Consider the following 26,030-nt stretch of genomic DNA (forward strand, 5'->3'; position numbering starts at 1 on the left):
GTGAAAAATCAATAAAATATATTTAAAAAAACAAACACAAAAAAACAAAAAAACAAAACAAAACAAAGCTCAAGTCCCATGCATCCCTTAGAACAGTGGTTCTCAACCTTCCTAATGCTGTGACCCTTTAATACAGTTCCTCATGTTGTGGTGACCCCCAACCATAAAATTATTTTCGTTGCTACTTCATAACTGTAATTTTGCTACTGTTATAAATTGTAATGTAAATATCTGATATGCAGGATGTATTTTCATTGTTACAAATTGAACATAATTAAAGCATAGTGATTAATCACAAAAACAATATGTAATTATATATGTGTTTTCTGATGGTCTTAGGTGACCCCTGTGAAAGGGTCGTTCCACCCCCAAAGGGGTCGCGACCCACAGGTTGAGAACCGCTGACTTAGAAAATTATATGAAATATAGAGAGGAAGAGATGGAGAACATTAGAATGTGTAAATGAGGAAACCATGTAGGAAATGGATCCACCAGATCCAGGCACTCCATTTTCTGGATTAGACATGAATCACTAACTGGGCCCTTCCACAAAATCATGAGTAAATGAAATGTTTGGTTTTAAACCACTAAATTTTGACTAGTTATGCAGCAAATTATATCTAAAATACCCACGTTCATGTGGAAGAAATATAAAAACACAATAAAAATATGGGTGATTGAATTCTATCAATAATAGAGAATGGTAGACCAACAATTAAAATGACACTGTTTAATGTAGTTCAGTTATTTCTTGACTGCTTAATATATGTTTCTTTCAGAAACTGTTCTTTTCCCAAACTGATGGTATCAACATGATCATTGCCCTGCATTCCTTTTGTAGGTAAAGGACACAGAATAGCCAATAATACCCAACTCCCTTTGGATGCAGTGATTGGATTAAATGTTACTCAGCACTAGATAAAAATCTTTTTTGTGGGATCATGGACTGATTGTAGGAAGAAGGAAATCTCTTTTTTGAAATGGATATGAGTAAAAACCAGGTGATCCTTAGGCTGCCAGTAGATATTAAGGCCAACATGTGGAGAAGGCCTGCCTAAGAATTAATTTAAAGAAAAAATATATAAAATGGATCAAAGTGAAGAAGAAAGATATAGACAACCAATGACATCTTTTGAACTCCAGGACCCAATAATGCCTTAAGCAAGAGCTTTTTTTTCTTTGATTTCACAGATATGTGAGCTGCAAAATATTATTATTTTAAACTTGTTAGAATTAGTTTTCTATTACTGAAACTGGACGTCCTGACTAACCACACTATAGGGGATGTAGTTGATCTGTGGAGATGAAAAGAAATCTTAACAGAGATCTGCCACCACGAGTTTATTATTAGGTTGAATTTAGATTAGAAATTGTTTCAACATCAATTTAAAACAGTTGTGAAGCATTTATTATGTGCAAGTATGTGTAAAAGACATATAAAGGTATACATACATGTCTATAGTTTACATGTTCATGAGAAATTAACATCTTGGGAATTTTTTTCTTTTTAGGATGGATAATATGAAAGTTATGGGTCCTAAGAATATGAGAATTTGGGGTGAAGAAAGAACTGTTCAACCATGAGAATATATAGTTGTTAAATATTGGGAAATAAATTAAAAGGTATGTTCATTTCCTCTCCTTTCCCATATGTCCAGTCCAATTTTTTTTCTTCCATCAGCTGACCTTGTAGGGCACAAGTCTAAAGAGACTATGGTGTCCACACAACACTGGAGTTATTTGAGTATATATAGCAATAGTGCAGAAAAAAATTCCAGACTAACCCTCTTATTTAATTGGTCTTCAGCATGGAAGGGTGGACTTATACAAATAGCAGTAGTATCAAATCTATATGGGATTATGTTTTCTTCCACCATTTGATCCAGCAGATTGCTGCTCCAGTGTATGGTACCTCATCGGGGAGTAAGCTATGTTCTTATTTCTTTTACTGATTAGTTTTATGCACTTAGTAATACAAAGTTTCTCCAGCTGAGTCAATCTCCTCTAAATACCTTAGCTATTTTAGTAATTTTCTCTTTCTGAAGGAATATGTCTCTGGGCCTTTAGACTTGGTTCAATGTGGCATTCAATGCATTCTCTAGCCTTACTGCATATTTGATATATTTGAAACACTATTAATGAAAACTGCAATAGTAATAGCACATGAATATAATGTTTAGTACTTTCTGGCATTTCACGGAGTGCTTTACATTTAATAATTCAATTAATTTTAAAACATATTTTATACATGAAGATTGGAGGTAAATACAGAAAATGAGAATTGCTGGAGATCACACAGCCAGCAAGTGACAGAAGAGGATTGAAACCGAGCAATCTGTGACCAGAGTCCTTGTAGGCTCTGAAAAAAACTGTTAAATGACAATTGCAGAAAGTATAAAATTCTATTGGAAATTGTTGCTTATTGTTTTCCTTCTTTATCGTTTTTGAGATATTTGATTGACATATCTGAAGCCCACCCAGATTGGCAGCTTAGGCTTCTTCCAATCAACAGAATGTCTCTTATAAACTATCTCACGGACATGCGAGCTCTGTCGATATGTCTTTTCTTAAATACCTCTGTCAGCTCGACTGGCTTGCTCCTGTTGGGAACACAGTCTAGGGAATCCCCTGGTATCACTTTGTACACCTAATCCCACAGTTTTATACAGCATTGATTGATTTTCACTGCCAGGATGCAACCCTTATACTGGACAACACTATTTGACCGCTTTTGTCTGAGATTTGCAGCAGGATATGTCCTTCCTAGAATTCTTCAAATACGATTCATTATATTTTACTCCAATTGGCAACCTTTGCTCCTAGTGATTCAATATTATAGATTTAATAGCTTCTATCTGTTCTTTTTGTTCTTATTATTTCACTATAACCAAACTGATCACATATTCTCTTATTTCTCTTTGTACCCTTATAAATTCCTACTCATCTATTCATCATATATATTATATATGGTATATATTATATATATATATATTTATATATATATATATATTCACCAAATCATTTCTGTGCGCCTATTCTTAAATGAGTTTAGATGGATTACTTATTTCTTGAAATCCAGATTCATATTTTCAAACTATTTCTAACTACAACTAGAAAGTAAACAGTCAAGCAAAAAGACATACTTAAAATCAATTTATCTCTGTAATTTTTATCCTTAAGTACACATTATCTATTTCCATGTATTCAGATAATTCAATTCAGTTTTTTTAATTTAAACATCAGAGTAATTTGCTTCTCTTCCCTCTCATTTTTACTTATATCCAATTACCTACAAACTGTGTGAATCTGCCTCAGCAAAAGTCCTTGTACATACCTTTGTTTCAAATGCAGTTAACTCTTCTATGTCACAACAAATCATCTGTCTCCTATCAGACATATCCTTTCATATCCAGTACACCAGTTTTACAAAAACAGGATGATTTTGAATATTTTCAAAACTGGTCTACTTCTATTTCAGATGATAAATTAGCATTTTATTGTTAAAATATGTAATTAGCAGATAAAACACATAATTATATTACATATGATTATAATATGTAATGTTATATATATATGCTAAAAAGTAGTAAGATATATGCAGATTTTTAGATATGACCTTTATTTTTCCTTCATTATGTTCTTTCAGTATTTTCAGAAATGAATTTAGATTTCTGGGTCAAATATTCCTATCCATATTTAATAAAATTTTAAGTACCTCATAAGTCTACTCTCGACATTAATTGGCAGTCATCAACAGAGATCTTAACCTTTTCTTTTCCCCAACCAGCTTCACACATTATTCATATAAATTCTATATTTTATTTCAAAATGGAAATCTAAAAGATAAGAGTAACATATTATCTGTGAATAAATGAATTAACATCATTCAATTAAATATTTATTAAATTTTATGAAAATTGTGACTTGCCCATTGTTTTCTATTAAAGATTGTAGGGGGAAAATTTTTAGAAGTAAATATTCACCTAGATGCCTTTCAATTGACTCCAGTTAAGTAGAATGAAGGGTGTAAAATCTATGTTAGTGTTAATTGAAATTATTAAAAATTCCATATTACTCAATATCTGATATGAACCAAGATGGCGGCATAGGTTAACACCAGAGTTTGCTGCCTCGAACAACCACTTCAAAAATACAACTAAAAGATGGAACGGACATCATCCAGAACCACAGGAAGGCTGGCTGAGTGGAAGTTCTACAACTAGGAGGAACCGAGAATCAGAGGAGGCGCAGTGCTGAAGTAAAATACTAAGGTGCGGAGTGCGCGCGGCGCGGGCTGGTGGCTGAGGGCGCGGTTGTCTGTTTCAATCCGGAGGGAGCCTCAGACTCTGAGCTCCAGATCTGGGCGAGTCTCTAGGGACCCAGACTCGAACGGGAGAGGCAGGACTGTCTGGCTACAGTCCCTCCGAGGTTTGCAGCGGTTGCTGGGACAGAGAGGCAGAGCCCCTGGGGACGGACTGAGAGCAGCCATAACTGCTCCCTCCTCTGCCCTGTTGATCCCGTGGGACCCGCCCCGCCCAAGCCCTGCACAGAGGCATTTGCCGGATAGCCTCAGGCAAAGGCTAGATTAGCACCTCCCTAGAGGACACAAGTTCTTCCACTGCAGACACAGCTGATTATCACAGCCAGTCCACCTGGAGGTCAAATCCCTCTAGTATTAACTACAACAATCAAGGCTTAACTACAACAAGACTGCGCACAAAGACCACTAGGGGGTGTACCAAGAAAGCGTAAAAAATGCGGAGACAAAGAAACAGGACAAAACTATCAAGGGAGGATATTGAGTTCAGAACCACACTTTTGAGGTCTCTCAAGAGGCTTCTAGAGTCTGTCTTTAAACTTGATGAGATGTACAGGAAATCTAATGAGACCCTCGATGGTGTGATAAAGGACCATCTAGAAAGTAAGCATACACTGACTGAAATAAAGAATATTATACAGACTCCCAACAGCAGACCAGAGGAGCGCAAGAATCAAGTCAAAGATTCGAAATGCGAAGAAGCGAGAAACACCCAACCGGAAAAGCAAAATGTAAAAAGAACCCAAAAATACGAAGATAGTGTAAGGAGCCTCTGGGACAGCTTCAAACGTACCAACATCAGAATTATAGGGGTACCAGAAGATGAGAGAGAGCAAGATATTGAAAACCTATTTGAAGAAATAATGACAGAAAACTTCCCCCACCTGGTGAAAGAAATAGACTTACAAGTCCAGGAAGCGCAGAGAACCCCAAACAAAAGGAATCCAAAGAGGACCACACCAAGACACATCATAATTAAAATGCCAAGAGCAAAAGACAAAGAGAGAATCTTAAAAGCAGCAAGAGAAAGAAACTCAGTTACCTACAAGGGAATACCCATACGACTGTCAGCTGATTTCTCAACAGAAACTTTGCAGGCCAGAAGGGAGTGGCAAGAAATATTCAAAGTGATGAATAGCAAGAACCTACAACCAAGATTACTTTATCCAGCAAAGCTATCATTCAGAATTGAAGGTCAGATAAAGAGCTTCACAGATAAGGAAAAGCTAAAGGAGTTCATCACCACCAAACCAGTATTATATGAAATGCTGAAAGGTATCCTTTAAGAAGAGGAAGAAGTAGAAAAAGGTAAAGATACAAATTATGAACAACAAATATGCATCTATCAACAAGTGAATCTAAGAATCAAGTGAATAAATAACCTGATGTACAGAATGAACTGGTGATTATAATAGAATCAGAGACATAGAAAGGGAACGGACTAACTATTCTTGGGGGGAAAAGGGGTGTGGGAGATGCGGGAAGAGACTGGACAAAAATCGTGCACCTATGGATGAGGACAGTGGGTGGGGAGTGAGGGCGGAGGGTGGGGTAGGAGCTGGAAGGAGGGGAGTTATGGGGGGAAAAAAAGAGGAACAAATGTAATAATCTGAACAATAAAGATTTAATTTAAAAAAAAATTCCATATTACTCAATATCTGATATTTTCAAGGATAATAGTAAAGTATAAATGTTTCTAAAATAATATCTATTTAAACTACACAATTCATTCTTTTAAATTAATGCTTTAAGCAAAAATGATATTGTTAATACTGTTTAAGTTACAGAATAATAACATATGGCTCAACTATTTGTTAAATTTTAACAAAATAAAAACTGTTACAAAACTCTGTTTTTACTGTGCTGATTGTATATTTTATTGTACATATACCTAATATCCATCTTAAATATAAGATTAATATATTGTATATTTTGTTATTTGTGTTTCTGTGCTATGATTATTTAGTAATTCTTATATTAATGAGGCCAGCATTTACTTTGGAAATTGAAGAGTTAATGGGCCCTGTATTAAGTAAGGGAGAACTACTGTTTATCTCCAACAGAGGTGCACCTTGATAAGGACTTAATTCTAATTTAAATTAAGTGATAAAATGGGAAGCAACATACAACTCTTGAAGACACATCCAAGACAAAATTATTACTTTTTGTATATATTACATAAAAGATTTTCTCTGATTTATATTGTTTTAAAAATACCTCAAATGAATAAATTCTATATTCTTACACTTTTTTTCATATATCTTTGATTATATTTAATGCTGTTGTATATTTACTTTCAATCATCTTTGCCTCTTTGATGTGGAGCAATGTCAAAATTATTTTATCTACTTACACTCTATAAACCTTAAAGTATTTAGTACATAGATAAGTCCAATACAAAAATGCTACTGGGATTTCAAAATTCATTGATGCACTAAGCAGTAGAAACTAAAAAGCAATTTTTCTTCTATTCGCTTAAGGTAGTATCTATTGCTGCCATAATTACTGAAATTCTTTGAACTGAGTCTTTGTTTTTCTCCTTCTTCTTCTCTTATCTCCATCCCCAAAGTCATTTGATTAAAATTTCAAGTCCCTGAAGGAAACTTCCTCTTTTTGAACATTACCCACATGCTTTTAGGAGTTCCTATAGGGCTTTGTTCAATTAAAAATATCATATGGGATATGAAAAATTTGGGAAGTAATACTCAGAACATTTATTCCTAATTATCAAAAAAATGCTTGGGAAAACCTAAATTTAGCATGTTAAAATAAAGTTACTTGAGACGTAGTAGGCATTTATAAAGGATCACATATAACATTTAAAATTGTTTTGTCAATTACACTTTAAAACTGTGTAGCTTTCAGGGGACTGAGCTAGGATGATGCTGCATAAATAGACAAACATTGCATAAGGAATAAAGGCTGAAATGGAAAATAATGGTCGAATATCTAAGTGTCATATTAAACTAATGACCTTGAAATTAAGTAGTAATTTGAGAAGTTAACATTTATATTGTATGGAAAGTATGTAAAACTGAACTGATCCACTCAGATTGGGTTCACATAGCAAAGTGTTTCTTTCTTTAAATTTGGGATAGAGATATATAACTGCAAATAATTTACAGTCTCTTCTAGGCTGACCCTGAGGACTCTTCTCAAACAATTAATTGTGGTATTTTCCTCTAGTTGAGATTTAGTTTCACTTTACACTATTAATTAGCCATGTTATGCATCTTTTTAAATGCCCCAATGAACACAAACATTTCCCAAATTCAAGTGAATTTTACTGGTGGACTGTGATGAATGTGCCTTGATGCTATGGTTCAATATTTTACGGAGGTGACTCAACTTAGCTCCTCATTAAAGTTCCAGGAAAAAGGACAAAAGTTACTCCACATTTTTGTGGATTAATGTATCTTTAAAAATATTTATACTATATTTTGAACTTAGAGCTTTATATCCCAAAATGTATAAAAGGAGATGTTAGTTAAAAGATTAGACTGCATTACTTGATGTATACCTAACTTTAGAAATTGTACTCACTCTACATTGGTACCATAAGCGATTTGAAGAAAGAAAGGCAGGACTAGAGGCAACAAAATGTGCAGGTACTAGTGGTTTAATGTGAATGGGAAAAGTGTCTTACTATTTTGAACTATATAGGCAAAACACGTAAGTTTGGAAGGAGGATTTACTTAATTACTTCAAATAATTTATTGTATTGTTGTCTTAAATATCTAGCTATTTTCAGTGGGAAGTATATTTTTCCATTTGTTTATAGGGAGTATTTCTAAGGTGGAACTAATTTACTGGACTTCTATAGAATTTGCACACACAAGAAAAGAGGTATAAAAATGGGAAATATGAAAAAAATAGGAAATATGAAAATATTAGCCTTTCACTTATATACTTAGGATGCCCCAAGTTGCCCCTATATTAAAGTAAAAAATAATTAACATATCATTTAAGTCTTACAGGACCTGAAACCCTGTTCTCTGTTCACTTTACCTTACAGTGACAGCCATGTTTGTCATTTCTATATTATTTCTCACTCTAGGACAGCTGAACATTCATTTCCAGAGGGACTAGAATGAGCAACACTTTAAAATTTAAACTGATGATATTCTGCTTGGGAAATATAAATGAAGTAGATGTTGACTGTATGGATACTGAAAGGTTCAGATTTGATCTTATGAGTCAATGATTTCAACAGGACATTTCAGATCTACCACTAGATCCCCAGGCCCAAGTATTAATATACACTGTTATGTATCAATAAAGCTGGAATAAAAATAAAATACTAAAAAAGAAAGGAAAGACACTGTTAAAAACCATGGAAAGCCACACAAACTTAACAGTATGATGAAATCCCACAGGTCTGATGATGGTGTCCAGCATGGATACTAGTGACAGTCCTCAAACTCTTCCATCTCAGGCCCCATTTACACAACTCACACTCTTACAAATTACTGAAGGCCTAGTTCTATAAATCTAACATCAAAATGGAGCCCTGGCCGTCAGTTCTCAGTGCTTAGAGCATCGGCCTGTGAAGAGAAGGTTGTGGGTGTGATTCCAGGTCAAGGGCCTGTACCTGGGTTGCAGGTTTTCTGTCTGCCCTGGTCAGGCCCAGATGGGAGGCAACCAGTCCATCCATGTAGTCTCTCTCTCTCTCTCTCTCTCTCTCTCTCTTTCTCTTCCTCCCTTCCACTTTCTTTGAAAAGCAATGGAAAAAAAATCTCCTCAGGTGAGGATTAACAAAAAAAATAAAAATAAGCTCACATTATAACAAAATAAAACATATTTTTACAAAATGTAACTACATTTAGAAAACAAAGGAAAATTGAGGTGAGTGGCATCATTTTGTGTTTTTGGAATTTCTTTAATGACTAGCTTAATAGAAGATTGTGAACTTTTAAAATTTCCTTTTGCATCAAACTTGTTGCCTTATAATATTTTAGTTAAAGAAATACAAAAAACAACAACAACATTCTGTTCCACACAGATATGTAGTTGAAAAAGGGAAAATCTCATAAAAGTACTAGAGGCCCGGTACACAAATTCGTGCACTGGTGGGGGGCGTGGCCTGTGAGGATTGGCCTGTTGTAAGAGCACCACTCATCTCACTGTGGGAGCAGCCACTCATATCTGGTCATCCAAGTGGTGCTCCCACTATGGGAGTGCACTGACCACTTGGGGACAACTCCTGCATTGAGCATCTGCCCCTGGTGGTCAGTGCGCATCATAGGGACTAGTTGACCGGTTATTCTGGTCATTCCACCGTTTAGTCACTGGGCTTTTATATATATAGACTTGAGGCCCAGTGCATGATATTTGTGCATGGGGGGGGGGGGGGGTACCTAATCTTTGTTTGCTATTCTTATTAATAGAATTTAGATCCTGGACTAGGTATATCTTGCCTTAACTATTTTTTTAAAAATATGTTTTTTACTTATGTTCATGTAGGGGCTTCCTGCACGCCTCCTATTGGGGATCTAGCCCAAAACCCGGGCATGTGCCCTGACCAGGAATCCAACAGGTGACCTCTTGGTTCCAGGGTCAACACTCAACCACAGAGCCACACTGGCTAGATTGCCTTAACTATTTCAACAGTGTTATTTTTATTACCACACTTAAGAGCTCTCATCTCATGCAAATACCTATATTTATTTTTTTAAATTTATTGTTGGCAGTATTACAGATGTCCCCCCAGAACCCATCATTTTATCTTCCCTAAAGCAGAGGTGCATTTTGCTATTCTACTTTTCAAAGGCCTTCATATGGTTGGTTCATAAACTAATATTTAGACCCTTGAGTCTTAAAAATTGAGACTATCATTCATTTCAACCCATTGCTGTTGTTTTTTTTTTTTAAGTAATTTCTTCCAATAGCTAGAAATCACTGGAAGAACAACAACAACAAAAAAGATGGAAATCTGTTCTAGCAATTAAGGGGTAAGCCAGCCAGCAAGGATAGTGTTACAATCTATGGCAGAACAGTGAGAACAATGGTAAGGATCAGCTTCTAACAGGTAATTTAGGAGTTTAAAAGAAAGTTGCTGCTCTTAACATTTGGTGTGTGTGTGTGGGTGGGGGGTAGAAAGGGTGGGGGGAGGGGGCGGGAGAGGGAAAGGAGAGGCAGACAATTTGGTTCCAAAAGACAAAGATGTATTTAAGGCAGCTGCTTCAGCCCCTGTGAAAAGAGGGGCGGGGGAAGAGCATAGTTGAAAAGGTTGACAGGCTTCAATATGCAAACTAAATGAACTGACAACAGGAGTAATAAACAATAAATAAAATCTAATGCATTCGAACCTGGGGTTCTGCTTAATATCTGACTCAACCAGATTCACAGGAAGTTGACCAGTCATTTCAATCCTCTTTTTGGCCATTACATAGCAATGAGGTCAAGGGAATATGGGGCAAGTATCCAGCCACCTGAATGGAAAGTATAAGTGGTGTTCAAAAAGTGGTCACATGGGTCTACAGTTTCTAATAAAATACTAAAATATCAAAAAGCTCTTCAATTGTCAAAACAAAACAAAACATTGAACATAAGTAAAATATTTGGACAGAACTGATATAAGTTTACTTATGGTCATTATTCACCCAATCTAGTATGAATATAAGGATATGTTTTGTCTCACTGCAAAAAAATTATTATGTTTGTTCAAAAGATATTATAACTTGGGATGATACACATATACAATATTGATACATACATATATCAGTAGTATATGCTACTTAATATCATAACTATATAATATTATCTTCCTATAATATGAACAAGTTAAGAATCTGAAATCTATGTGGCTAAAAGAGATGTGAAAAAGCATGCTGAGATAGGCTTTGATAGTTATAGAAGAAAAGGGTCCCATGAGTCCAGAATTAATCAAAGAAAAAGACCTTCCCTTTAGCCTAATGCCCATAGGAATAAATTGTTTCTATGGGCATAATCCCAAAGGAATGTTTAATAGGAAGGATGATTTTTTCTTTAAAATGACATGTTCCCATGTTTGAATTTAAATGGAAGAATGGAATATATATGTGTGTGTGTGTATATATATATTGTAAATGATTACACAAACAGATATTAAAGGCTATCCATCCTTATAATCAGAAAAGATCCGGTTACATTTTAGCTTTTACATCCAGGTAAGACATGTTTTTACAGTTGCTGATGTTTATTTCTTTAAAATTTCCCAGGGCAAAATACATAATACATATAATGAGTTAGAAATGATCATTATTCATTTACAACCTCTCCAGTTAGAGTGAAATACTGTCGTTTTTAGGTCATTGTATAATTGTGTTTTTGGCATACGTGGATTGCATAAAGTAACTTTCAGTGCCAAGGTTAATGTATCAACTTCAGGTAGTTGCTTTGTTGAATTTTGTTAAATATTCTTGAGCTCCTCTAACCCTCTGGGACAGACTGCAATGAAAAGGAATTTAATTAGAGTGTGCTGGGAATGTAATGTGGTACATTAAGTTTTTATTCAGAAAACTGGTACTGAACCACAATGTTATTGGTTCTGAAATTATCTTTCTAGATAAACAAAGTACACATATATGTAGATAAGCAGAATGAATGTAAAGAAAGCTTGTTAAAAAGTACTCACTCAATGAAAGCTTACATCCTAAAATGATTTGAAGGAGTTTTCTCATGCCATGTAAAATTCAGAAATAAAGGTTCTATTTCATTTTGGAACCACTGTAAAAAAGTGGTAATGCTGTGCCCGTTTTAGTCACTGGGTTTCAGTACTCCTGTGATTAATTTCAAAGGCACATTGGTCCAGGGTTATTATTAGGTTAGTCTGTTAATGTAAAACCTGTCAAGAAGGCCTGAAGTAGAAATCACACAGATGCATACAAAGTTCCAGCTTAAAATATCTTTGACTCAAGGATTTGACTATTTTAGTTTCATTTGGTAAAGGGAGTAAAATATTAAAAATTAACTCAATTCTTCTATGCTTTTAGCAGTGTGTAGTAAATTTTTTGGGAAAAACATCGATACTTCTAAAAAAAGCTCCATTTAATAAAATTCTGTTCATTCATAAGAGATAATATGTATTAAATAATTATTAACATTAAATTAATAAAAATGAATAAAATGCATAGGCACAATAACATACAAAATTATAGAGATGTCATAAACAGAAAAGGTGTTTTAGAAAATTGTAAACTCTGACTTTGAAATAAGATATTTTTTCCTCTTTATCAGGCTGACAAACATGTACATTACTTTGTATTAAATAGTCATGGGTGATTATCTCTTAAATAGCAGTTATAATTTCAATAAACCTACAATTCAGATAATGCACTACCACATTTTATCTGCTGTATTTAGTTTAATATAATTAATTGTTTAAATTACCTGAGGAATTATTTAACCTTGCTTTTAATTTAGTTCTGTATAAATACAAACAAAGTCATAAGATGATGAAGTATAATAATTTATCATCCCTTTGACTATCTCAGTCATCCACTATAGGAAATCAATCACTTAATCAGAATATTTTATATAGATTTTCTAACTCCTATCATGGTTAGTTTAAAAGAGGAGATTTCATCTTTTTGATTGGAACTCCATAAAAAGCACTACCACTTCATTTTTTTCTTCTTTAATTTTTTTTCTTTATTTTTATTGTTGACACTATTACAGATGTCCCCCTTCATCTCCCCCCATTTCTCGACTCCACTCAGTCCCTGTCCCCACTTTCCTCTGGCCATCACCACACTGTTGTCTGTGTCTATGGATTATGAATATATGTTCTTTGACTAACCCCTTCAACTTCTTTCATCTACTCCCACCTCCCTCCAGCTGACAGCTGTCAGTCTGCTCCATGTATCCCTGCCACTGGTTCTATTATGTATGTCAATTTAAATTGTTTAGAGATTCCACATATAAGTGAGATCACATGGTATTTGTCTTTCTTTGAAGGGCCTATTTCATTCAGCATAATAATCTCCATGTCCATCCATGCTATTACAAAAGATAAGAGTTCTTTCTTTTTTATTCCATTCTGCAAATGTACCACAGCTTCTTTATTCACTCATCTAATGATGGTCACTTGTGCTGTTTCCAGATCTTGGCTATTGTAAATAATGCCACTATGAACATAGAGGTGCATATATTCTTTCTGATTGGTGTTTTGGGATTCTTAGGATATATTCCCAGAAGGTAATTGCTGGGTCAAATGGCAGTTCCATTTTCAATTTTTTGAGGAAACTCCATAAGGTTTTCCACAATGGCTGCACCAGTCTGCATTCCCACCAACAGTGCACTAGGGTTCCCTTTCCTTCTCATCCTCACCAACACTTGTTGTTTGTTGATTTATTGATAGTAGAAATTCTGACAGGTATGAGGTGATACCTCCTTGTAGTTTTAATTGGCATCTCTCTGATGATTAGTGACATTGAACATCTTTTCACATGTCTATTGGCCATCTGTGTGTCCTCTTAGGAGAAGTGTTTATTCAAGTCTTGTGCCCAATTTTTGGTTAGATTGTTTGTCTTCTTGGCATTGAGTTGTATAAGTTCTTTATATATTTTGGAAATTAACCCCTTATCAGATGTATCATCAGTGAATATGTTCTCTTATAGAGTGGGTCCCCTTTTCATTTTGTCGATAGTTTCTTTTGCTGTGCAGAAGCCTTTTATTTTGATACCAGAGGCCTGATGCACGAAATTTGTGCAAGGGCCTTGGCCCCGGCCCCCGCCCACTGCTGCTGCAGCTGGAGGCCTCTGCCACCTCTGCTGTGGTCCCCACCTGCTGCAGCTTTGTCTGTAATTAGCATATTACGCTTTTATTATCATAGATAGCATCATTTGTTTACTTTTTCATTTATTTCCCTTGCCCTAGGAGACATATCAGCAAAAATAATGGTAAGTGAGATGTCTGAGGTATTACTGCCTATGTTTTCTTCTAGGATTTTTATGGTTTAGTGACTACATTTAAGTCTTTTATCAATTTTGAGTTTATTTTTGTGTATGGGCCTGGCCAGCATAGTTCAGTGGTTGAACGTTGGCCTATGAACCAGGAGGTCACAGTTCGATTCCCCATTGGTCAGGACACATGCATGTATGGTATAAGTTGGTGGACTAGTTTCATTATTTTGCATGTATTTGTACAATTTTCCCAATACCATTTATTGAAGAGACTGTCTTTATTCCATTGTATGCTTTTGTCTCCTTTGTCAAATATTAATTGAGCATAATTGACTTGGGTTGATTTCTGGGTTCTCTGTGATGTTCCTTTGATCTATATGCCTGTTCTTGAGCCAGTACTTCGCTGTTTTGATTACAATGGCCTTGTAGTATAGCTTGATATCAGGTATTGTGATCCCTCCAATTTTGTTCTTGTTTCTCAAGATTGCTGAGGTTATTTGAAGTCATCTTTCAGTCCACATATATTTTTGGAAATTTTTTTCTAGATCTGTGAAATATGCCATTGGTATTTTAGTAGATATTGCATTAAATCTATAGATTACTTTGGGTAGTATGGACATTTTTTTATTGTCTAAAGTTTTACATAAATCTCCTTTTTCCTCAATTGACCCGCTCACCCCCAGCCATTCCCACCCCGGGCAAGCCCCCCCTGCCCCAGTGTCTGTGTCCATTGGTTATGCTAATGTGCATGCATACAAGTCCTTTGGTTGCTCTCTACCCGCCCCCCCTCCCCCCGCTCCCCTGCCATTTGTCTCTGGATCTATTCTTGTTTATCAAATTATGTTGATCATTATATCCCACATATGAGTGAGATCATGTGATATTTATCTTCCTCCGACTGGCTTATTTCACTTAGCATAATGCTTTCCAGTTCCATCCATGCTGTTGCAAATGGTAAAAGTTCCTTCTTTTTTATAGCAGCATTTGACCCAGTAATCCCACTTCTAGGAATATATCCCAAGAAACCAATCAGAAAGGATATATGCACCCCTATATTCATAGTAGCACAATTTACAATAGCTAAGATTTGGAAACAGCCTAAGTGCCCATCAGCAGATGAGTAGATTAAAAAACTTTGGTACATCTACACAATGGAATACTATGCCGCTATAAAAAAGTATAGACATTTTAATGATGCTAATTCTTCAAATCCATGAGCACAGTATATGTTTCTACTTATTTGTATCTTCCTCAATTTCTTTCTTCAATGTCCTATAATTTTTCAAGTACAGGTCTTTTGCTTCCTTGGTTAAAATTATTCTTAGGTACCTTATTTGTTGTTGTTGTTGAAATAGTAAATGTGATTGTTTTCTTAGTTTCTCTTTCTGATAATTTATTGTTGGTGTATTGAAATGCCACTGATTTCTGGATATTAATTTTGTATCCTGCTACTTTGCCAATTTCATTTATTGAAACTGGCAGTTTTTTGATAGAATCTTTAGGGTTTTCTATGTACAAAATTATGCCATCTGCAAATAATGACAATTTTACTTCCTCTTTTCCAATTTGAATGCCTTTTATTTCTCTCTCTTGTCTGATTGCTGTGGTTAAGACTTCTAGTACTACATTGAATAACAGTGGTGAAAGCTGACATCCCTGTCTTAGTTCTGATCTTAAGGAAAAAACTTCATTTCTGTCCATTGAATATGATGTTGGCTGTTGGTTTATGTAATATATGACCCTTTATTACATTGAGGTATGTTCTCTCTAATCTCACTTTGCTGAGAGGTTTTATAAAAAATGGGTGCTGGGTTTTATCAAATGCTTTTTCTGCATCTATTGATACGATCATGTGGTTTTTAATCCTTTATTTTGTTTATGTGTTGTATCATGTTTATTAATTTGTTGATATTGTACCAACCTTATATCCAGAATCCAGAATAATCCCACTTGATCATGTTGTATGATCTTTATAATGTATTGCTGAATCCGATTTGCTAATATTTTGTTGAGGATTTTAGCATCTATGTTATCAGTGATATTGGCCTCTAATTTTCTTTCTTTGCAGTGTCTTTATCTGATTTTGGAATTAGGCTAATTCTGGTCTTGTAAAATGAGTTTGGGAGTTTTCCCTCTAGAATTTTTTGGAATAGTTTGATTAGGATAGGTGTTAGTTCTTTGAATGTTTGGTAATATTCACCTGTGAAGCTATCTGCTTGGGAGTTGTTTTTTCTTTATTACTGCTTCAATTCCACTAGTTGCTATCATTTGCTTTTCTTGTAATCAATAAATTTATTTTCTTAAGAATACTAGTTTATCTTAAAGTTTCTATTAAAATGAAAAATAATTTTGTCAAAGGTAAATGAACATTAAAACATATTTAGTGTAAAGCTGTGCAAATTTCAAATCTGTTACCCTCAAGAATTATAGGCCCTTTGATAAATAAGCATTACTTTCAGCACTTACATTTAAGTACTCTTAGTAATCTAGTCAAATATATTATAATAGTTTAAATGTAATAAATAAAAAGTTAAATATAGCCATTGTATGTGAAAGAGGGTTATTTTCTTTACTCTTAAATAAATAATATTTTTAGGTTTTCTTTTAAAAACTCTAATGTTAATGCAGATATTGTTCTAATGTTAATTAGAATTGACAAATATATATTTTAAAAAATAAAAAAATATTATGTACTAACTAGTATATTTAATTTTTTTTTGTTAATCCTCACCCGAGGATATTTTTTCTATTAATTTTTAGAGAGTGGAATGTAGGAAGGGGGAGAGAGATAAAGAAACATTGATGTCACATCAATTGGTTGCCTCCTGCATGCCTTGGAAACAAAGCTGCAACCCAGGTACTTGCCCTTGACTGGGAATTGAACCTGCAACCCTTCAGTGTGTAGACCGATGCTCTACCACTGAGCCATACCAGCCAGGGCTTCACTAGTATATTAATGTTATATAATGTTTTTGTCAACATCTCAGAATTTTGCCATTTTATTAATAAGTGATAGCAGCATATTTCTACAGAAGGGTCTACTATTCAGTATTTGTTCATATATACTGCCATAATTATAATTTAAAAAGTTTTTTTAATGAGTAGTAACTATGTCTTTTTATTATTGTTTAAGACATGTCTTATGGGGTTTTATTTTGTTCATTCATTTGGAACATATTCCTTTGTTTCTTTATTTTCCTTGATTCTCTGTGTTGGTTTTCATGCATTTGATAAAATATCTGCCCCTCCCAGTTTTGATGGGGGCGAGATCAGGCCTGGCCCCAATACGCCCCAATTGAGGCCAGGCCGGCTGGACCCCACCCGTGCACGAATTCGTGCACTGGGCCTCTAGTGAGAAATAAATACCTGTTGTTTGAGCCACCCAGTCTAAGGTGTTTTATTATGGCAGCCTGAGCTGGCTAATATATCAGCCAACATTATATTATTATCTCAAAATGAATTACACGTCAAAATAATATGTAATATAAATTCTGGACCTGAAGCAAGTTTTCTCTTTTCTATTTAGAGTAGTTGAAATATATGTAATGTAGCCAGTTCTTCATGACTTTAAGTTTATATTCTCACAAGTCACAACATTAGCAGCTGTGTTTCTCCTAACTGAAAGATCCTAGAAATAAATGCAGGTGTTCCTGGAGACAAATGCAAATGATATCAACTTCCTCATTTTTTAATCCACTGAGTGTTTAATTACAGAATGCTGTTTTTAGGTTTTATTTATGTTAATAGTAATGCCTACAAAATAAATGAAGAGCAAGAGTTAAAACTTCAGAATAGTTCATGAATTATTCTTATCATCAGTCTTATCCCTGTTGACAAATGCTCCGTATGTTCACAACTTCTCGTGCTTTGCTGGATTTTCAATGTGCTTTGAATATCAATGCTTGAATGAAATATGTCTGCAGAAGTTAGAACGTTACTATTTTAAAAGGTTATTGCAACTTTCTTATCTTTAATAATATTTTGATGTGTACCTTTTGCTATATTTACTTAAATATGTGTCTAATTTACTAAAATGCAAACAATGTAAGGCTAGAGTTCATTGTTTATATTGTTTTGTTTTTTTAACAACAATTAAAGAGCAACATTTCTAGAGGTGTTGTGAGGTAGTGTACACACGTTTTATAAATGAGAGTTACACACAAAATATTCTGTATTATTCCCTCTGACTTTCACCAAGTCGTGATTTGAGAGTCTTGGAGGCTTTGCATGCTTTGATAAAAAATTTCTTTAGGCAAGTTCAGTTTCACTGTGCCTCAATTCTCTCATCTGAAATAAAGATGTTAAGGGTAGCTATTTCATTTTTGTTATGAGGATTACAGACTTTGTAAATTGCAAAATATAATACCAGATATAGGGGTGCTATAAAAGTATTACCTATTATTTTCCTAATAAATATGAACTATTATTAATTTATTATTGACAGAAATCTGGACATATGCTAAAAGGCTTTTCCATATATCCCTTGACCACAAAGGAATGTACCACAGACCTGGGCCAAATGATTCCAAGACTGTAATACCAAGAAGAACATCAACTATATGTCAGCAGTACCCCACATCTCATGCTCCCTCTCACACCAAGTGTAAGCTTATCACTTTCTTGTATTGCACAGGATACAAAGTGTAATACAAAAATGTAATTACACTCTTTACAAATATAAATTTCTCACATCGCATCATTGAGTTTAAAAGAATAATTCAGTGGTCATTGCCGAAACCGGTTTGGCTCAGTGGATAGAGCGTCGGCATGCGGACTGAAAGGTCCCGGGTTCGATTCCGGTCAAGGGCACGTACGTTGGTTGCGGGCACATCCCCAGTAGGAGATGTGCAGGAGGCAGCTGGTGGATGTTTCTCTCTCATCGATGTTTCTAACTCTTTATCCCTCTCCCTTCCTCTCTGTAAAAAATCAATAAAATATATTTAAAAAAATTCAGTGGTCATATTGTATCACAGTGGGCTAACAAATCCCCAAATACCAATTAAAAGCAAATATTAGATTTTTTAAAGAATATATTCATTAAATGTTTACTATCATGGTTTTTAGGTCAAAGGAGAAATGGACTTTGGAAAACATCCAGTCATTTGCAGTTATCATGATTTTCATATTATGATTGGGGATAACAGAGATAACATATTTTAAAAAACAAGTAGACATAAAATGAAAAGAACAGGAATGCGATGGAATGGGAGTATAAATGAGAGAGAAATGTCTCTTTATGAAACAAAATAGAAATTTTATTATACATATGAAATGCTTCTTGACTAACTGAAACATTTATTTTGCTGAACAGCACAAGACCCCAAGACAGAAGACACATTTGCTAAGAGAAAACCTGGGTAGTGACCAGAAATTTGGCTTCTATTCTATTCAGTCTTGAGAATCTCACTGTCTTTGAAACTGCTTGTCATGAACCAGGGGCATTTCAGAATTAGATAATAGAGTAGTTCAGTGAACTGTAATGTGCATTAAGAAATAGAGAATTTCTGTGCTACCTTCGGGGAAAATGTCCTTTAGTTCCACTGAGATACACTGTCACTGACCTGCATTAAATATAAAATGTAATATTGATTTTTAAATGCATTTTTAAATGTACTCTACACATACTACTTAGATAAGAAGTCTTTTATACTTACAAGAAAAACCTTGGTATCTCCACATGGTGTTTTCGCCAGCTGATTTTAGATGAATTCTTTACCAAGCTACACTGATTTTTGATTATTTAACTAAATACATGAAATTTATTACACCTAACTGCCAGAGACCATTCATTGTCTTCACTAGCTGAGTTTAGACAGAGACCCCCAAAAGCTAGTAACCTTTGAAGTCCTAGCAAAGGGCAGAACTGCACCACCCAGTTAATCTAGGAACCACCCAGTTAATTTAGGTAATAATAGCTGAAGCATCCCCACCTTAGTTCCCTTAATTCCTTAGATACTTGTGTAGATCCTTGTTGATTATTGTTGATCAGATAGTCTGCCTATTTCTGGAAATTGTCTACCAATGAGCTAATCCATGTGTCATTCAAACCTCCTTACCCTAAGGCAACCCCAGACAAACATCCTTACCCTAGGGCTACCCAAGATCAAATAAAAGCTTGGAGCGGCCTGAGCGTTGGTGGAAGTCCTTCGGGACTTGCCTGCCTGGTCCCCCAATATTGCAAAATTATCTCGTGTCTTTTTCTTTCACTTGTGTGCGGCTCCTCTTTCAGATACCGAACCCTACTCCACGAAGAACGTGGAGGGAGTGGTACTGGACACCTAACAGCCTGTATGCGTTTTAAGTCAGCTCCTGATATATGTTCCAATTTGACTTAAACACTAGCACTAATATATATGTACCTCATTTGAGGAGATAAGCCACCTTTTAAATAGCAAATGAAATCTGTACAAATTAAATGAGTCCCTATGATCACTTGCTTGTTATGGTTTTTGCTGGGTTATGATAGAATTACTAAAACCATTTCTCTTAATCTTTTAAAATAAAAAGTATCTTCTTTTACAGTGTTCTTTAGTTATTGTTTGATTGCTTAATTATTTGAACTCTTTTTAAATGTCTGCTAGGTGCCAGGATGACACTCTGCTGGAGTGGCCAGGAGTTTTGCCAACTAGTTGCTCAGATCTCTGCTAAATTAACCATGAAAAGATACTGCAATATATGACAATACAAAGGTGTAGATATTTTAATACAAAACATCTGTTTTTGAAGTGTAGAAGTTATGTACAGTAAATCATTTGGCGTGCTATGGTAGCGAGTATTTTACTATGTTATATTTTTGTAGAATAATAGTGTAAAGTGAGCAATTGAGAGGCCCCAACTGAATATTGGAAAAGATCATGAGTTTCCTATTGAGCTTGTGATATACTTTAGTTGAGTTTTAAAGAGCAAGTAGAATTTATACAAGCAGAAGAAACTGATTGCAGAGGTGGCTGGGAGGCAAATTCTGTTGTCCAGACTAAAATACAGTGTGTTAGGAGATTGGAGAATATTTTAAAAAATGGTATTGGGCACAGCTGGCATGGCACAGTGGTTGAGCATCAACCTATGAGCCAGGAGGTGATGGTTTGATTCCCAGTCAGGGCACATGCCAGGGTTGCAGGCTCCATCCCAGTGTGGGGTATGCAGGAGGCAGCTGATCAATGATTCTCTCTCATCATTGATATTACTATCTCTCTCTCCCTCTCCCTTTCTCTCTGAAATCAATAAAAAAAATGGTATTGGTTGTTCCTTCAAGGAACTTCAAAAGAAGGTGCACTATGAGCATAAATTAAAATGGAGACATAAACAAAACTTATGGGAGAATAGAGTATGTAGTGATTCTTTCTGACTGGTAACAATTTCATAGTAATAATTCTAAAGCAGTGTTCCAATCTACTGAAAGATTGTAGATAATAAAGGACTGGTTGATAAAAACATAAAAAAATTGGCTAAAAGGCTATTAAAATGGCCAGGTACTGCTTGAAATAATTTTTAAACTTGTAGGCAATGAAAGGAGGGGTAGATGGAAGGAAGGGAGAAAGGAGATGAGAGAAGGAAAAAGAATGCTTTTTTCGTATGCAAAGGAGGAGTCCAATTTGAGAGATGGCAGACCTAAAAGGCATTCATCATTAGCCAATGGTAACAGAGGAAGGAGGACTCTAGTTCAGCCTTTCCTAGCCTGTGTGAAAGGTTTCTGACAAATACTCTGTAAAATACAATAGAAATGAATTACTAGAAAAATAGAATAAAGTTATAAGATCTAAAAATATAATTTCATTTTTATCACCAGATTCAACAGACATAAACTTGCATTTCAAGGAATGCAATTAGAGCACATTTATATATATATATAACAGCCTAAGCGATCGAATTACTGAACGACCAGTTGACCAGTTGCTATGATGCACACTGACCACCAGGGGGCATATGCTCAATGCAGGAGTTGGCCCCTGGTGGTCAGTGCACTCCCACAGCAGGAGCACTGCTCAGTGAGCTTACCAAGCAGCAGTGGCAGGCGCAGCGGGGCCAGGATGAGTGGGAGCGGTGCGGTGCCCGGCCTGGGCTCGGGCTCCTCCCTGGCTGCCTGCCGTTTTGCGCACTACTACATCCCTTGAGGGGTCCCGGATTGCAAGAGGGTGCAGGCCAGGCTGAGGGACCCCACCGGTGCATGAATTCGTGCACCGGGCCTCTAGTATAACATAAAGGAAAAAAATCTTAAAAGTTATATACATTACTCACTGAAAGTGTGCATACCAATGATGCTATATTTTAATATTTGGCATTGTGAAATTATAATTACTCAAAGAGTTTTGAGTAAAATTGCAACTCTTTATACTAAATACCTATATACATAATTTGAACTAACAACAATAAATCAATTTTTAATGATTTTAACTGGACAAATGAGTTTGCTTCATTTTAAACTTATCTAATTGAGACTGGATTGGTGATGGTGCTGCACTAACGAGATAATGTTTATCTTATTTCTATGCTTCTTAAAGACAGCTCTATTACAGTATAACTAGAGGCCCAGTGCACAAAATTCGTGCACGGGGGGGAATGTCCCTCAGCCAGGCCTGCACCCACTCGCTTGTGACCCTAGGGATCAGGCCTAAACTGGCAGTCAGACATCCCTCTCACAATCCGGGACCACTGGCTCCTAACCGCTCACCTGCCTGCCTGCCTGCCTGTCTGATCACCCTCTAATCGATCCCCTGCCGGCCTGATTGATGCCTAACTGGTCCCCTGCCAGCCCGATTGCCCCCAACTGCCCTCCCCTGCTGGCCCGACACCCCCAACTGCCCTCCCCTGCTGACCCGACACCCCCAACTGCCCTCCCCTGCTGGCCTGGTCGCATCCAACTGCCCTCCCCTGCCAGCCTGATCACCCCCAACTGCCATCCCCTGCTGGCCATCATGTGGTGACCATCTTGTGGTGGCCATCTTGTGATGATGTGGGGGCAGCCATCTTGTGACGACATCATGCGACGCCACCTAGGCTTTTATTATATATGATTGAAATACAAAAAACTTACTTATTTAAAGTGTGTAACATGATACATTTTGACATACTCCAATACCCTTGAACTATCATAATGAAAATAACATACAACACCAAAAAGTTTCCTCACGCTTCATTGTAATCCATGCTGTGTCCCCTCTCTGTTTCTAAGAAATTACTAACCTAATAGATTAGATTATAGTTCCTAGAATTTTATGTGAATGGATCTGTAAGTTATGTACTTCTTGTTTGGAAACTTTCACAAAGGGTAATTATTTGGGCATTTATTCATGTTGCTGCATATTTCAATCTTTACTCATTTCTATTCATACAATTACATTTAATGGGTATGTCAAAATTTGTGTATTCATTTACTTGGGTTGTATCCAGATTATGGTTAATACAAACATAGATATTAAGTATGGAAGTCTTTGTAAGGGCCTATGCTTTTTTAAAAAATATATTTTTATTGATTTCAAAGAGGAAGGGAGAGGGAAAGAGAGATAGAAACATCAATGATGAGAGAGAATCATTGATCAGCTGCCTCCTGCATGCCCCACACTGGGGATTGAGCCTGCAACCTGGGCATGTGCCTTGCCCAGGAATCAAACCATGACCTCCTGGTTCATAGGTCAATGCTCAACCACTGAGCCACACCAGCTGAGCAAGACCTATGTTTTGATTTCTCTTGGTTCTAAAAGTAGGTTTGGATCATAAGGTAAGTTTTGCTTACTTAATAAGAAAATACCAAATTCTTTACCAAAATGGTAGTACCACTTTCTATGCCCACCGGCATTATACAAGTATTCCACTTCCTTCACAGTTAGGAACTGGTGCTATTCCAGGCTCTGTGTCAAATCCAGGTACTATTACCTGTAAGAACAGCTGGTTCTTTCCCCAGGCTCCAGTAGTTTCTTCACTGACAAGCACTAAGCAGTACTCACCTGAATGCACAAGGGGTCCTCTACAGGCGTCTCTTTTACCTCTGCTCCTCTGTCCTGAAAATGAACTTCCTTGGCTTCTGCAGAGACTCAACTCCATCTTTTTCATGTTAGGAACTTGTAGGGTTCAAACTGGGCTCCAGCTTACACACTGCAGTTAGGAAATCCTTTCACTGTACTAAGCTGAGATGATCTTAGGACTCATTTCATTTGTTTCTCATCTCAGGGATCACTGCCCTTCACTTTCTGATGTCTAGTGCCTTGAAATCCATTGTTATATACAGGGTGCCCCCTAAAATGTATACATACTTTAATAGCTGATAGCTCAATTTTGAAAATGAAATGCATTTTAATAAAAACTGCCTTTATAATTATTCAAAGTATGTACATACTTTTTTGAGGGACACTCTATATATTTTATGTTTCCAGAAGCAGAATAAATCTGGTTCAGGGGACTTCATTTTGACTAGAATTTAATGTTCTCTATGATATTTCAATGCATAGAAACATGGAAATTGTCTAGGTATAATCTTCTAGAGGAAATATAATTGGAATTACAAAATAATTTTTTAAGTTAGGAATTTTAATTTATAGGTATAAATATAGATATAGAGGTAGATACAGTTATAAACATGAAAACAAGTGAGTTAGGCTATAATTTTAAAAATTAAATTTCAAACTTCCATTAAGGGCCTGTTTCAACAATATCCTGCAAATCTAAGTTAAAATTATATTGTATGTATATGACTCATTTATCATTTAAATAGTTCTAGATACATGAATTCTCTGTATACAGATGTTTGATAGTAAAATGCAAAATGTTTTTGTATGGTATTTGATAACTTGTAGCAGATGTCATACATCTAGATCATTATCTATGTTGGTTAAAACATTGTTAAATTATAGAACATGCCATAAGTTGCTGTAGAAACTCTGTCCTTCCTTATTTGCCATTGGAAAACATGTTGCCTTCCTTTCTTGGATGGAAATATAAAAATAATTTTTAAATTAATGACTAATCATAAATTAAGTAAGTCCTGCTGTCCAATTAGCATCTTTTAAAATTGGGACAAAGTTGTATTTAATTTTGTAGACACATTACATGTTTATTCTGAAAGTCAAACATTTTTGACAAGTATTTCTTCTGTTTTTTTTTACATTCTTTATTAGTTAAGGTATTACAAATGTGTCCTCATCCCCCCATTAACCCCCCCCCCCACTCATGTTCTCATCCCCCTGTTGTCCATGTTCATTGGTTTGGCTTATATGCATGAATACAAGTCCTTTGGTTGATCTCTATCCCTTACCCCCTCTCTCCCTTACTTTCCCTCTGGGGAGTGATAGTCTGATCGCTGTTTCTCTGTCTTTGGATCTGTCCCTGTTTATCAGTCTATGTTGTTCTCTATAATCCACAAAGGAGTGAGATCATGTGGTATTTATTTTTCTCTGACTGGCTTATTTCACTTAGCATAATGCTCTCCAGTTCCATCCATGCTGTTGCAAAAGGCAAGAGTTCCTTCTTTTTTACCGCAGCATAGTATTCCATTGTGTAGATGTACCACAGTTTTCTAATCCACTCATCTGCTGATGGGCACTTAGGCTGTTTCCAAATCTTAGCTATGGTGAATTGTGCTGCTATGAACATAGGGGTGCATATATCCTTTCTGATTGGTGTTTCTGGTTTCTTGGGATATATTCCTAGAAGTGGTATCACTGGGTCAAATGGGAGTTCCATTTTTAACTTTTTGAGGAAACTCCATACTGTTCTCCACAGTGGCTGCACCAGTCTGCATTCCCACCAGCAGTGCAGAAGGGTTCCTTTTTCTCCACATCCTCTCCAACACTTGTTGTTTGTTGATTTGTTGACAAGTATTTCTTCTTGATAACCTT

The sequence above is a fragment of the Myotis lucifugus genome, unplaced genomic scaffold (genome assembly GCF_000147115.1).
Source record: "Myotis lucifugus unplaced genomic scaffold, Myoluc2.0 scaffold_24, whole genome shotgun sequence".
NCBI classification, from domain to species: domain Eukaryota; kingdom Metazoa; phylum Chordata; class Mammalia; order Chiroptera; family Vespertilionidae; genus Myotis; species Myotis lucifugus.